This window comes from Engystomops pustulosus, chromosome 9 (assembly GCF_040894005.1).
Source record: "Engystomops pustulosus chromosome 9, aEngPut4.maternal, whole genome shotgun sequence".
Lineage (NCBI taxonomy): Eukaryota > Metazoa > Chordata > Amphibia > Anura > Leptodactylidae > Engystomops > Engystomops pustulosus.
The window spans coordinates 56,590,011-56,603,424 of NC_092419.1; the positions used below are offsets into that span (position 1 = coordinate 56,590,011).

Below are 13,414 nucleotides of genomic sequence, written 5' to 3' on the forward strand. Positions count from 1 at the left end.
GCTGCATGAATGTGTATCCTGGGATGTTGAAAGGAATATACTGTTCTGGTATAGAGGAATAATCTGGTATGATAAGCTCTGTAGTTAGGCCATTTCTCTTTACTCATTACATGAAATGAGTGAAAGTGCCCTGAACCCTAAGTTTAATAATGTTATGGGAGGAGAGACAAGATCTTCTTTCCTAATCTCTTCTTCCATGATTTCCCAGGGGGTTATTTCTACCTAATAAATCACTAATTGTATGTTTCTTCTTGTAAAACTCATATTTATGTAGATTACAACACATTTTGTTTCCTATTATTATTATTATATTACAGACCCACATATTCTGTGCACACACACTACAATCCCAGTTTCTAATCTTCCTATCTCACATAGACATATACATTCTAGAGCAATTTTTACAGGAAGCCACTTGGTCTCAGAATATCTTACCTTTTCAAGCATGTGGAATGGCAAATCCAACAATATAAATAGTTTTTACAGCACAGTAGAAGTGATTGCAGTAGCTTTGTTTAGATGATGACTTGCAGTTGGTTATGAACCTGAATGGGTTGGGTTTGGGCATACAAAGCATTTATGCTTCCATCAGCGATGCTCAGGAAACCATTGATGCCTTAAAAGCTGTCATACATTAGATAAAGGAAATGAACGCAGTCAAGCAAAGTTAAAGGAAAGGTCCTGCAGGACACACTTATACACACTCCTCATAGATCTGAGGCTTGAGCAATGATGAAACAGTTAACTTACATTTAAGGTGTGCCTTCATTGAAGAGAATTTGCAGTGACCCTCTCCCATGCTCCCATGGTCTGCGACCCACCCAAGAGGAAACAGGTGTCCTTCCTCTTGATGTCTGTTCTCACATCACCATCCTGCAATGCCTTGTGGGCCTCGTCTGGCAAGGGAAGGGTTAACCCCTTCCCTGCCAACCTGCATACCAATCCTGAAACATCGCCGCCAGTGCCACATACAAAACTAATTACACGATTAATATAAATCATCTCTCCTTTCTAGTTTCCGCTTGGGTAGAATTGAAATGCTAAACAAATGTGCTCATTTTCAAGATATGTCAGCTGCCTTTTTTTCCAACTTCCCTTTTTTTCTGCAGGTGCACAAAAAACATTTTTAGGAATGTCTGGGATAAGGCAACTCATCCCAGGTCCTGCATTGTAGCAAACAATCAAAAATACAAAGATTTTCTTTGCATGTCTAACGCAGAGAGTTGTGTTTATATTGAATGGGCCTCTTGCCCATGAGCGAGTGCAGTCAGTGAAAATCACTCTGTGCACTGAAGAGATCTCCCAACCCAAACTTCTGATCACTGGAAGGAACTCAGCATGTCAGTTCATTCTACACTTGCTCGTGGGCGAGGGATCTTAAGCAGATGTTGTATTATACATACACAAGCAGTCCCCAAGTTACGTACAAGATAGGTTCCATAGGTTTGTTCTTAAGTTGAAGTCGCAACTGTATATTTTACAATTTTTTCCTGTGACAATTAGGGTTTCAAAATTTTTTGCTGTAAAGGGAAAAAGGATTATCAATAAAGCTTCATTACAGACATCTTACAGCTAATCATTGTCAAGCATCCAGAGAGCTTCACCAAAGGTCACAGTGGGCAGAGAGATCCGTCTTTAACTAGGGGTTGTCTGTAAGTCGGGTGTCCTTAAGTAGGCGACCGCCTGTCCTGAGGATGGCAGATGACCAAAAGTGGTCAGTGTACTATATACTAAAGCTGGCTGCACATGAATGTATCTGGATGACGTGCAGTCATATTTTAATATGTAAAACATGGCAGAAGAGAATAGCTAAAAATATGTCACCTAAAATTGAAAATTGTATGATGGGTGTTTTTACCAACTGTAGTCAGCAAAAAGAGGAGTCAGCTGAATAACCAAAGCTTTATTTTCTTGTTTCATAAGATTTCTTAGGAAAAATGACAATGCCCCATTTAGGGTCTTAACAGAACTCGTCAATGTATATGTGTGGTGCAATGGATGTTAGTTATCTCTGTCTATACTATACTATGTTATAGCTCCTTCACTCCCATAGACATGAAGAGAACAGTAGCAATGCATACACCCCATATACAGACAGCTAAGGAGATTCATTAACCTGTCTTCCACAGAACTCCAGAGTAATTTCTACCTGAAATGCCATGTGTCACAGGGCATAAGATCCAGAAAATTCAACCATAAAGAAGATCTAAAGTACTACTCCACAGATCTAAACTACTCCAGATACATCACTAAGCATGATTTATCTGGTACAGAAGATTGTGGTGTCTCACTCTGCATTGGGCTATTTAATGACTCTTTTTATACATCTACCACAGTGTGGTTATCAACCTCTTTTCTGTGATCACTGGTCTTCCCAGTGGTCAGACCCTCGTCACTTAAATATGGTTGGACTTGATGGACCTGCACCTTTTTTTCCAAACTTATTCATGGTGGATGAAGTACACTAGAGATCACTGTCAGCCAAACACTTTAGAGTAAATACTGACGTGACTACATAGACATTAAAAGTCCTAATAACCCTGCCAACATAGCTGATTATACTTAATGATTGTGCATGGACCCCTCAAAGATGTCTCTATGGAGATTTTTATAAAATCTTAGTTTTATTAAGCAACACTTCCATTCTTAAATGGGCTTAATGTTTCTTGGCCTAGGTACTAAAAAAATAAGAAATAACTCTTAGTTACCTTATTCTTTAATTCCAGTCTAGTATGGCTCCTACCTCTGTTGTTGTACAAAGGTTACATAGGCATGTCACACTGACAGTGCACACTTGCTACAGCCTAATAAGGCCACAGCTAGAGGTTATAACAGGAGCCCATTGTCAACACTGCAACACCCCTGGTTCTCTAGGAGGAGCCGCTCTGGATCGGACCAAAGGTAAGTACCGGTACATTGGTGGATGACATCAGAGGCCGGTTATAATTATATATAAATATATATATTATATATTGATTCAAGGCAACTTGCTTAAAATAAATCTGGTGTTGCATTTTGGTTCTGTTCCCTTTCATAGAGCTGAGAGTAGAACTGAAGATATAGCCTATGGATAGGATGCCTTCTGCTGAATAATTGGTACTAGATTTAGACAGGAGCAAAGCTGTATGTATAAAATTCTTTGGCCCTTGCACATGGGCCAACCTTGCAGTGGCAAAAATTTAATAAACTGACAAGCATTTGCTCATGTGTCAGGGAATCGTTTGTACATTTACATAGGCCATTTATGGGAACAAGCCTCTAGGAACCTGATAATTAGCTGGATAATTGCACCTTGTTGCAGGCTTTAAATGTGTATGGAAATTAGTTGTCTAAGACCTCATTGCATTGTCATAGCCAAAATGAAAGAGGTAAGGAGCAACAATGAATGTTTATTGGGCTATTAAGTGCTCTTTATATGGAAATTAGATGTTTGTGCTGATTTCCATCACTACATTGACTTTAGTAACATTGACTGTGTAATGTATCTTGATTTGAGCTTTCACGTCCTAACAAATAAGTTCACTACCCAAAGAAAAATTCAACTGAATGTGGGACGAAGAGAAGAAAGCCTGGCTCTTTGTCAGACCTTTATGCCCCTTCTCTCCTTAGCTTAGCAACAATTCTGCATCAAAGGGGTTGTCTGGGATTGGAGAAAAGTTTATATATGACTGGGGGTATATTTAAATAATGAAAAATCTTATACTTACCTCACTTCACACTCCTGTGGCAACAGGCATAATACTACCTTCTGATTGTATACAGAGGCACACTGTCAAAGTGACTTCACATCCCACTTCTGTATTGACCGTCTCCTAGGAAGAATGGAGAGAGGCAAGTATAAGATGCTATATTATGTAGCTACACCCTCCAACCATATATAACGTTTTTCAGAGCCTGGACAAGCTGAAAACCTATGTAAGGTTTCTAGACACATGCTGCCTGGCAACCAGTGGAAGACATGATGTTAGTCTCCGGCATGCCAGTGGTATCTATCTATGATGGATTCAGCATAGCTCTGTGGCAAACAATAGACTTAGGCCAGGGACACACTGGTCCTAATTGCTTCTGGTATGCTACATTGCAGTAAAGTAAATCAGATTTAAGATTTAACTAAAAACATAGAAAATAATTAAAAATGTGCAGTGTCTTACACTTTAGATTTTAAAGTTTTATGGGCCAAGATGTTTATTCTATACTTATTAGCAGTTTGCCCTCTGGAAGTATTATCTCTAATTCTCATGTTACCTCTTATAGACAATACATGTGTAAAACTGTTTGGATGGGCATATTTTATCAATTATTATAAGTGAATGTATGGTGAAACAGCACCCCTTCCCACAACTGATGGATGGGGTTAATGGCTGTTGTACCCCCACCAGTCAACTACTAATGACCTATACTGTACTATGGAAACGTCATTGATTGTTAAACAGATGGAAATTCCCTGTAAGCAGCATGAATGAGGTTTTTTTAAATTTTCACCTATACTACCAATTTCTGCAAATAGTGCAAAGACTATCACAAAACTATAAGAACTGTAAAGGGCTTATGGTAACAAACATCTTGTGTAAAGCAAGGATCATCTCGTCGTATTGAAACTATTTGTATTACTTTATCACACTAGTGGTAGAGCAGTGTGCAGATCAGATTAAGAACAAAATTTGCCAGCATCAGAAGGAGACAAATGCAAAGTGATCACAAAAGTCTATATAGTACCACTTACAATGCTGTAAGGGCACAATCTGCAAAAATAACACTGTATTTATAAAGCTAATTACCAAAACCATTAGATCAAAGGAGGCTTGTTATATGAGAAAATACTAGACTGTGAAAGTACTGAGTTAGTCAAGCACAGAGCTCACTTTACATAATGAGGGAGTTAAGGAGCTTGGTATCAGTTGCTGCAGTACCTATAAGGTCACTTAGCTCATTACTGTTCCCTATTATTCTGTTGTCAATTAAACATTATGTGAACATGGTGGAACATAAAAACAGGAATTTATGAAGTACATGTAGATTGTAATGTTATACTGAAGTGCAGATGAGTGTCAATGATCACATGAAATCACACTTTATAAATTCTACTTTATGTATAATTTGTCTATCAATATACAAGCTACCCACGAAAACCTTCAACCAATCCCAGATCTACCCAGTACAAGTACTTCCAATATATTGTCAAAAGAAAAAGATTGTGTTATTGTACTGAATTCTTTAGACAAAGGGTCTTTAACAGATGCAGCTACATGTGGTGATATAAATTTAAAATATATAGAGAGAAGTAGAATTTTTCTTAAATGTATTTATTTTATCAGACAAAGCTTTATTGATAACCATGCTTAATAGCATATTGGTACAGCAGATTTTTTTACAGAATTCTGATGATAATATGAAATTGCGCCATTACGGCATATCTTTCATATTTTTATTCTTAAAGTTATTTTGCTTCTTTTCTTACAATCAAGTTTTGGTTCAAAAAATGCAACTTAATATGGTACAGACACTTGTATGAATGTTTGTGACTTGTTATGACCATGAGAACGTCTGAGTTTCAGAGTCTCACTTTAACTTGCATATACGGTAAGTAATTTAGATTTCAGTTGTCAATATATTCATTATTTTTACCTGTTTAGTAATGGACTTTTCATGACCCATCCAGGCATTCTTTAAAGAAAAGATTTTTTTTTTTTTTAAATCTAATTAAAATATCTGTAGACCCATCTAGTATATTGACACAATATATAGGCCTAGAAGTGGAGTCAGTTTTCTTCTGACTGATGTCACCACAGCAACAATACAAATTTGTCACCCAAATTGCCTTGGCTTAGGTCATTTATAACACGACACAAAAACACATGGGAAGCTCATTGCCCATGAAAACAAAGGATAAAGGTTATTGAAAGTAAACATGCCCAATCCATTATTCTTAACAATAGGATGAATAAAGGTCAGCTCAACACTTCATTCACCTTCTCACCATTTGGAAAATTCAGCCAACATAAGTTTAATGTTTATGGCCACCATTACTGCATTTTTATATTTCGATTAGGAATTATTTATTGGCACAGATGTAGAGTTTTGAAACAAGCCAAGAGTTAAGTTGGCCATATGCTTTAGATAGCTACCACTCAAACAGTAGTCTAATGACCAAAACGTTAATGTCAATGTTAACTTAACCTTATGCCAGTACAAGTCTTAAAGTCCCAATTTCTGTCAAGTCCACTCACCCCCTTACACCACCTCAACGGCAAGTGGAGAAAATATTATAGTACAATTCCATGCCAGGCAGAGCCTAGTGTAGAATTGTTCAGCCACGAATCCAACCAAAAGGGCAGGGTAACATCAAGTGCTGGCGCAAGTTGGATGGGAAGGGGAGGGAAGACAAGGGGTATAGATTCTTTTATTGCTGACTTAGCTACCTCGTGTGCGCACCTACCCCAAAGTGACATAAAAAATGACCATTAAAATGCTATGTATGAACGGCTGTCACCCAAATGGACTGAGCTACCAATCCATTAAAGAGAAGAGCATGTCCTACTCAGAACTGTTTTTCATGGGTCACTTGAAAACTATAGTTCACAGGGATCTGGGAAAAACATATGCCTTACTGAAGAGATACAGCCTTTTATGAAAAGGTTTTTTATGGGCGATTTATGCCATGTTCGTGTGCAGGTTACCTAACTCCCTGTTAGACACCATTTGCAGCAGCTTCCATGCTGCGAAAGAAAAGGATTGCAAAAGACTGCAAAGATCTACCTAAACCTTTTAATTCACAACAACTAATATCAAGAACAGTTAAAAGGCCCTCTTCACATTATTTTGATGGTTATTTCTACTGAAAGTAGCTAGATGGGTATAAGAATAAAATGGGTATGAGTGACATTCCATTAGTAAGACCTTTCTCAACTTTAAGCTAAGCATTAGATTACTGCTGTTCCTATTTGCTCCACCTGGCCATTGTCCTATTCTGCTCAGCTTTGCTGAGTCTGTTCCATTTCCCATTATTCATGTGAGTGAATGTGTCTAGACATCCAATATAAGGCATTCTGGGTTTGTACATTACAGAGCTCCCCAAGGCAGTGTTAAATGAATATTTGTGTGCTACATTTCAAAGGGAAGCCCAATAGTATTTATTGGAAACCTGTGTCTTTACATAAAACGGAGCTGAATCATACAGCTCAAGCCTATAATATTATGTATGTACTACGATCATTTGCTATTAACTCTCTATGAACTACCTGGCTCAGCCTTCAGGCTGTTTCTTTATATGGGACATCAAGGAGTATTTTTTTCGGCATACATAAAGATATATTCCTCATCTCTAATCAATAAATATGGGTTTCTGGGCTTTTTTAAACAAACAGCAAGGTCAGAAAAAGAATATAAAAAAACAAATATAAAAAGTATATATAAAAAAAGGAGTAGAACTTACCTCCAATGAAATCTCACATGAGAAGTTATGTGGGTACATTTACTTAAGGCTTTGCAGCAGTTTTTTGTCGGTGTAAACTGCTTGCACAGGTATTTAAGAAGTGTTTGCACCACAAATGTGTCCCACACGACTGTTTTGTGAAGCAGCTGCACTAGGTAGCAAGTGACACTTATTAGGGGGCGTTCCGGCACTCAGCCAGACTGTGCGCCAGATTCAACATGCAAAGACTATCACACGCCCTATGTTAAAGGTGCACCACAAAAAAGTTGGTGAACTCTGTCAGGCCAGTGCAGGGAAGTGCCAGATTCATGATTTCTGCTGCATGTTCAATTGGTCGCACCCAGCATTATACACTGGCAGAGCACTTTTAGTGCAGTTTCCCACATTCTTTGTAAATGTGCCCTTATGTGTTTGGAAGGCATTTTTCGGTTTTCCAATAAAAGAGTTAAAAGGAAAATCCATTAAAATCTAAAATAAAAGTCATAAGTACCAATTCATATCCAACCAAATGCTGCATAAAATGGATGACACAACAAACAGTTCCTGCATCCAATAATCTGCCATTATAGACCTATTTATAATGGTTATAAATGGCACTATACCTTTTACTTATAATCTTGCAAATCCTGACTTTTGAGCCAGTGAAGACAATCCTATTTAACTTATTGGAAGTTGTTCCCATTGTGACAATGCACAGCCTGTATGTATAGCCTGATGGTATCTGTCATCTGGAGGCCCATGGTATGCCAGGAAAATTCTTTGGTCAGTATATCCCGTGAGATTGTGGAGACAGGGTCCACATAACATAATAGTTGCAGTAAAATTTGAAATACCATCTATGAAAAAATGCTATATGAATATATGTCACTTGGAACTACAGAGATTGTAGAAAATGGGAATGGACGGCACTCTTAGTAAGCCACACTGGTACCGTGTTAAAAAAGCTTCATCCTTTATTTCATTCCAATTGGGGTGCAACACAGGAACAGCAAAATCAACGATCTCCCAAAGAACCCATTATCACTCTACCTTGTATGACAGGACGCCATTGTTGACATTGCTGACTGCTGTCAGCAATGGCGTCCCGTCATACAAGGTAGAGTGATTATGGGTTCTTGGGGTACTTTGGGAGATTGTAGGTTTGTGGGTGTGTTCTTCCTTATGCATAAATGCCTGACATTGCATAGCAGTTTGAGGTCATGAGTAAGACACACTAACGTCGAAACACGTTGATTTTGCTGTTCCTGTGTTGCACCTCAATTGTAATTAAATAAAGGATGAAGTTTTTTTTTTTTTAACACAGTACCAGTGTGGCTTACTAAGAGTGCCGTCCATTCCCATTTTTCTGCGTAGTCGGTTTTGAGGACCTGCAGGCGTGCACCACCACATGGAGATACTGCTGGAGGCTGTCTAAAGGTGATTAGGTGAGCGAACCAGAATTACTTAGGTAGGTATCTTTTAATCATCAAATTAGGTTTTATCCAACAAATCTATGTTTCAAATTCAAGACAGGAACTGACAGTTTTAATATATTGTAGATATTTATCTGCCCTATAAAGAGATTTCGTAAAACCACAAAATACACCTATAAAGGAGCAGTTCTAAGAACCCATTACAAACATTACCACGTCTTTCAGATCACTCAGCCTGTTGAAACCTGTCACTAATTCCCATTCTCCGAACCTCAAAGTTTACCAAAATATAATCTGAAAAACTCAAAGCTGCCAAGAAAAATCCTTTGATTTATGGGCACAAATCTTTAAATATAGTTTAATCTGCCGATTGATCGCTGTTTCTTAATTCTATAATTTCTACACTTTAGATTCTTTTTCAGAAACTTTTCAAACTTCTGCTGGATTTTCATAAACACATATTTATTAATATTAACAACCCTAATATGTTTTAGATTGATTCCACATTTGTAGTTTTCATTAATTATGCATACATTGTGAAATGTAAAACTTTATAGGACAATTTTCCTGTAAGGAAACATTTCAATAATTTCAGTGAAGGTAGATTGTTGGAAGAACACTATTGTCCTGTCCAGCTAAGAAGTAGACAGGTGACCACACACACGTGTGACTTACTTTTGAAGTCTAGAGAGTCAATGGTTTAGTTGTCTTCTTAGATCCCTAGACTTCAATAGATAGAACAGTTTGCCCTCTCATATAGGTTGGGGTTAGGTTTGTCTTCAAAGATGGTCAAAGACCTCAACTATGAGGGGTCATGTTCAGAACCTAAAGAGATATGATGGCTCACTAAGTAATGATCAATATCTCAATAATCTTATCTGCTCATCAGATATATGACACATTCGGGCACATTTACTTAGGACAGGGCAAACTGCACTAAATGCAGTTTTCCTGTGTAGTGTGCAGGGGGCGCCTGACTGAGCACCGGAAAGTCCCACAAAAAGTTTGCGTACAACACAATTGTAGTGCAGGCACTTCTTAAATACCTGTGCAAGCCGTTTGCCTTAATTCCTTATGTACAGCCTTATGTGGGCCCCCCAGGCAGCTCTGGGCCCCGGCATTTGCTCAGGTATGACCAGTGCTGGCGCCGGCCCTGCATCCTGCACACTCCACAGGCACACTGCACTTAGTGCAGTTTGCACTGTTTTTGATAAATGTGGGCCAATATATTTAAAAAATTGTCTTCTAGAGTTGTAGTGTTCTTAAAGCATAGGGCAGTTATATAAGTATATATTATAGGTTGTCTTTTGGAAAAGTTATGCTCATGGGCAAATTTGGCATTTGGGTACCGACTGGGGAGGAGGTCTGTAATACACATATCCACTCCAAATAGTAGGGCTGAACAGTTGTACCACAGCTTTAAATTGTATTGACATGATGTGCAAATCCATGCAGTTTTAAGTATTTGGGAAGGCTATGGTCGGCTTTCTCGTTCGCTATATCTCTCCACTGTGACCCCAAGAAAAGGCACATGTTTCATAGCATCTGCTTATCTTGAAAAATGTTATTACTGTTTTTCTGTAAGACCATTCTCCACTATAGACACTTGTTCTGCTGCTATTTTAATCAAAAATTATTGAAACTGGATATTTATTTTCCCATTTTTTTTGGTAATCCTAATTTACTGGCTTTTAGACAAGATAAAAGTATTGGTGTTGCCATGAGAAATAAGCCAGTGGGAGAGATAACTGCAGTTTTGAATGCATTCACTAACAGTGTGGTGGCCCATAACACTGTGGGCATACCGCTAACTGAAATATTATCAAGTGGATACGAAAAGTGTTTAGACCCCTTTACATTTTTCACTCTTTGTTTCATTGCAGCTAATTAGGAAGATCAATAAACTTTTTTGCTCATTAATCTACACCCTCCACCCCATCTTGACAGGAAAAAAGAAATGTAGCTATTTTTGCTAATTTATTTAAAAAAAAACTGAAATATCACATTTAAAAAAAACAATGTTAGTGCTCTAACTGTTAGAGCACTAACATTGTTTTTTATGTGTGTTTTTCTGGCTAATTTGGGTGTTTTGCCAAGTTAGTAGCTCCTCCAGTATTTGCCTCCCTTTTTCCGGATACTGCAACACAAAATTTTTTCTGAAATATCACACTGTCATAAGTATTCAGACCTGAGGTTTGAGAAAGCGCACATTGCACGAAGCGGCCCATCGCCAACCTATGGCATGCATCACCCCTGCACTTTTGACTTCCCTTCAATAAAGCATTGTTCATCCCTATATCCAGTGAGTGCCGTTTTTCTATCTCTATTGGATTATCACTTGCTGTGGATCTCCACGTGCACCCTAAGTTGGGATAGTTTGTGCCAGTTCACACATGCTGTTTTGTTGGACTTTACTTTGCTGTCCGTACTTTGAGAGGGTGGTGCCGGTTATCTCGATATTTCTCATGCATAAGTATTCAGACCCTTTGCTCAGTATTAAAGGGGTATTCTCGTCTCGGCATTCACATTCAATTTCATGAATCTGCCATATGTATACATTTTTTCAATTAGATGTTATTAAAAAAAATTTACCCATGTGAAGATAATTTCTCATAAATGTAGTCATATGGTCCCTTAGAAACAAGACTGCTGGAGGGATTGCATAAAGACACAAAGGGTTTTTGTATAGGAAATATCCTGGAGTTACTGCATGTTCCACAGCCGTCCTGTGGTAATGAACACTGAAGCCAGGTGGTCAGGCAGTACTGAATAGCGCATGTCTGGCCACCACTGCCAAAATGTGAGGTGGTCATATGCGAAGAAGCTATCTCGTTTCTAAGGGACAACATGACTACATTTATGAGACATTGTCTTCGCACAGGAACATTTTTTTTTAATAACATCCAATTGAAGAAATGTTTAAATATGACTAATGAATTAAATTAAAAGTAAATGCCCAGATGGGAATACCCCTTTAAGTAGAAGCACTTTTTGAGCTAATACAGTCATGAGTACAGCCATCTTGGGATGATGAAGTTTTTTTACACCTGGATTTGAGGATCCTCTGCCATTCTTCCTTGGAGATCCGCTTCAGTTTTCATCCAGAATATCTCTTTACTCGGCAACATTAATCTTTCCTTCAATTACAACCAATTGTCCTGTCCCGGCAGCTGAAAAACACCCACATAGCATGATTCTGCCATCACATTTCACTGTTGGGATTGTATTTGGCAGGTGATGAGCAGTGCCTTTCTTGTTTTCTCCACACAAACCACTGAGAATTAACACCGAGGAGAGGCTTCCATTGGCACACTCTGCCATAAAGCCCCTAATGGAGGAGTCTACAGTGATAATTGACTTTGTGAACTTTCTCCCATCTCCCTACAGCATTTCTGCAGCTCAGCCACAGTGATTTTGTGGTTCTTCTTTACTTCTCTCACCAAGGCTATTCTCTCACGATTGTTTAGTTTGGCTAGACCGCCAGTTCGAATAAGAGTTGCAGTCATCCCAAACTTCTTATGGAGGCCACTGTGCTCTCAGGCACCTTGAGTTCTGCAGAAATTGTTTCGTAAACTTGCCACAATTCTGTGTCTGAGCTCCTAGGGCAGTTCCTTAGACCTCATGATTCTCATGTGCTTTGGCATGCACTGTGAGGTCTTAAATAGACCGGTTTTTGCCTTTCCTAATCAAGTCCAAACAGTTTAATTAATTATCTAATTCTCACATTCTCTATTTCACTGTTATTAACAAAAATACTTTATTTTCTGCCTGCCCTCCCTGCATTACAAGACCAACTAAAGAGTGTCATTGTGTTTTATATCCATTTCATGGATCTCATCATCTCTCATCTCTGATCGGTCTCATCTCTCTTTTTCTGTGTCAGATGCTAGGAGAATGTCCAGAAGCTAAATAAAAGTGTAGATAAACCTGTTGCCTGATAATCTAACCACATTGTCAGCACACAGGATCTCAAAGCACAGAGTTATCATGAAGTATCTGCTTAAATTTTACACCGAGTAATATGAGCTTAAACATCAAATTGTAAAGTAAGGGGGTTAAAAATAACATTCATTATGTAAACATCACTAGGGGATTAAATTTTAAGAACTTTATTTCATGGACAAACTCCTTTAAACACAGTTGGACTCCAATGAAGGAGTAGAACCATATCAAGAAGGATCAGAAGGAAATGAACAACATGTGAGTTAAATATGAGTGTGACAGCAAAGGGTTTGAATACTTAGAACCATGTGATATTTTATTTTTTGTTGATTAATACATTTGCAAAAATATCTACATTTCAGGTTTTTTCTGACAAGATTGTCTGATTGTATATTAATGAATTTTTTACCCATTGGCTGCAATGAAACAATGACTGAACACTTTCCATAACCACTGTATATAACAATCCAAATGTAAAGTGAAAAAACGTGAGTTCCTCTTTATTGCATGTCCCAAAGCAGCAGCAACGTTTCGGCTCAGTGTGAGCCTTTTGAGCTTGAAAAAGGCTCACACTGAGCCGAAACGTTGCTGCTGCTTTGGGACATGCAATAAAGAGGAACTCACGTTT

The 13,414-nt window shown here is 38.2% G+C and overlaps 1 protein-coding gene and 1 long non-coding RNA gene across 4 annotated transcripts in view; one reads left to right on the top strand and one right to left on the bottom strand.

The window, feature by feature from the left end:
- LOC140077063 (uncharacterized) overlaps positions 1–13,414 on the bottom strand; it is a 62,617-nt gene that overhangs the window by 4,864 nt on the left and 44,339 nt on the right. For both annotated transcript variants that reach the window (XR_011849694.1, XR_011849693.1), the window contains one exon: positions 3,708–3,812. This is a non-coding gene — a long non-coding RNA (uncharacterized lncRNA). The remainder of the gene's footprint in view (positions 1–3,707; positions 3,813–13,414) is intronic.
- FGF16 (fibroblast growth factor 16) overlaps positions 1–13,414 on the top strand; it is a 29,821-nt gene that overhangs the window by 2,340 nt on the left and 14,067 nt on the right. The window lies entirely within an intron of this gene.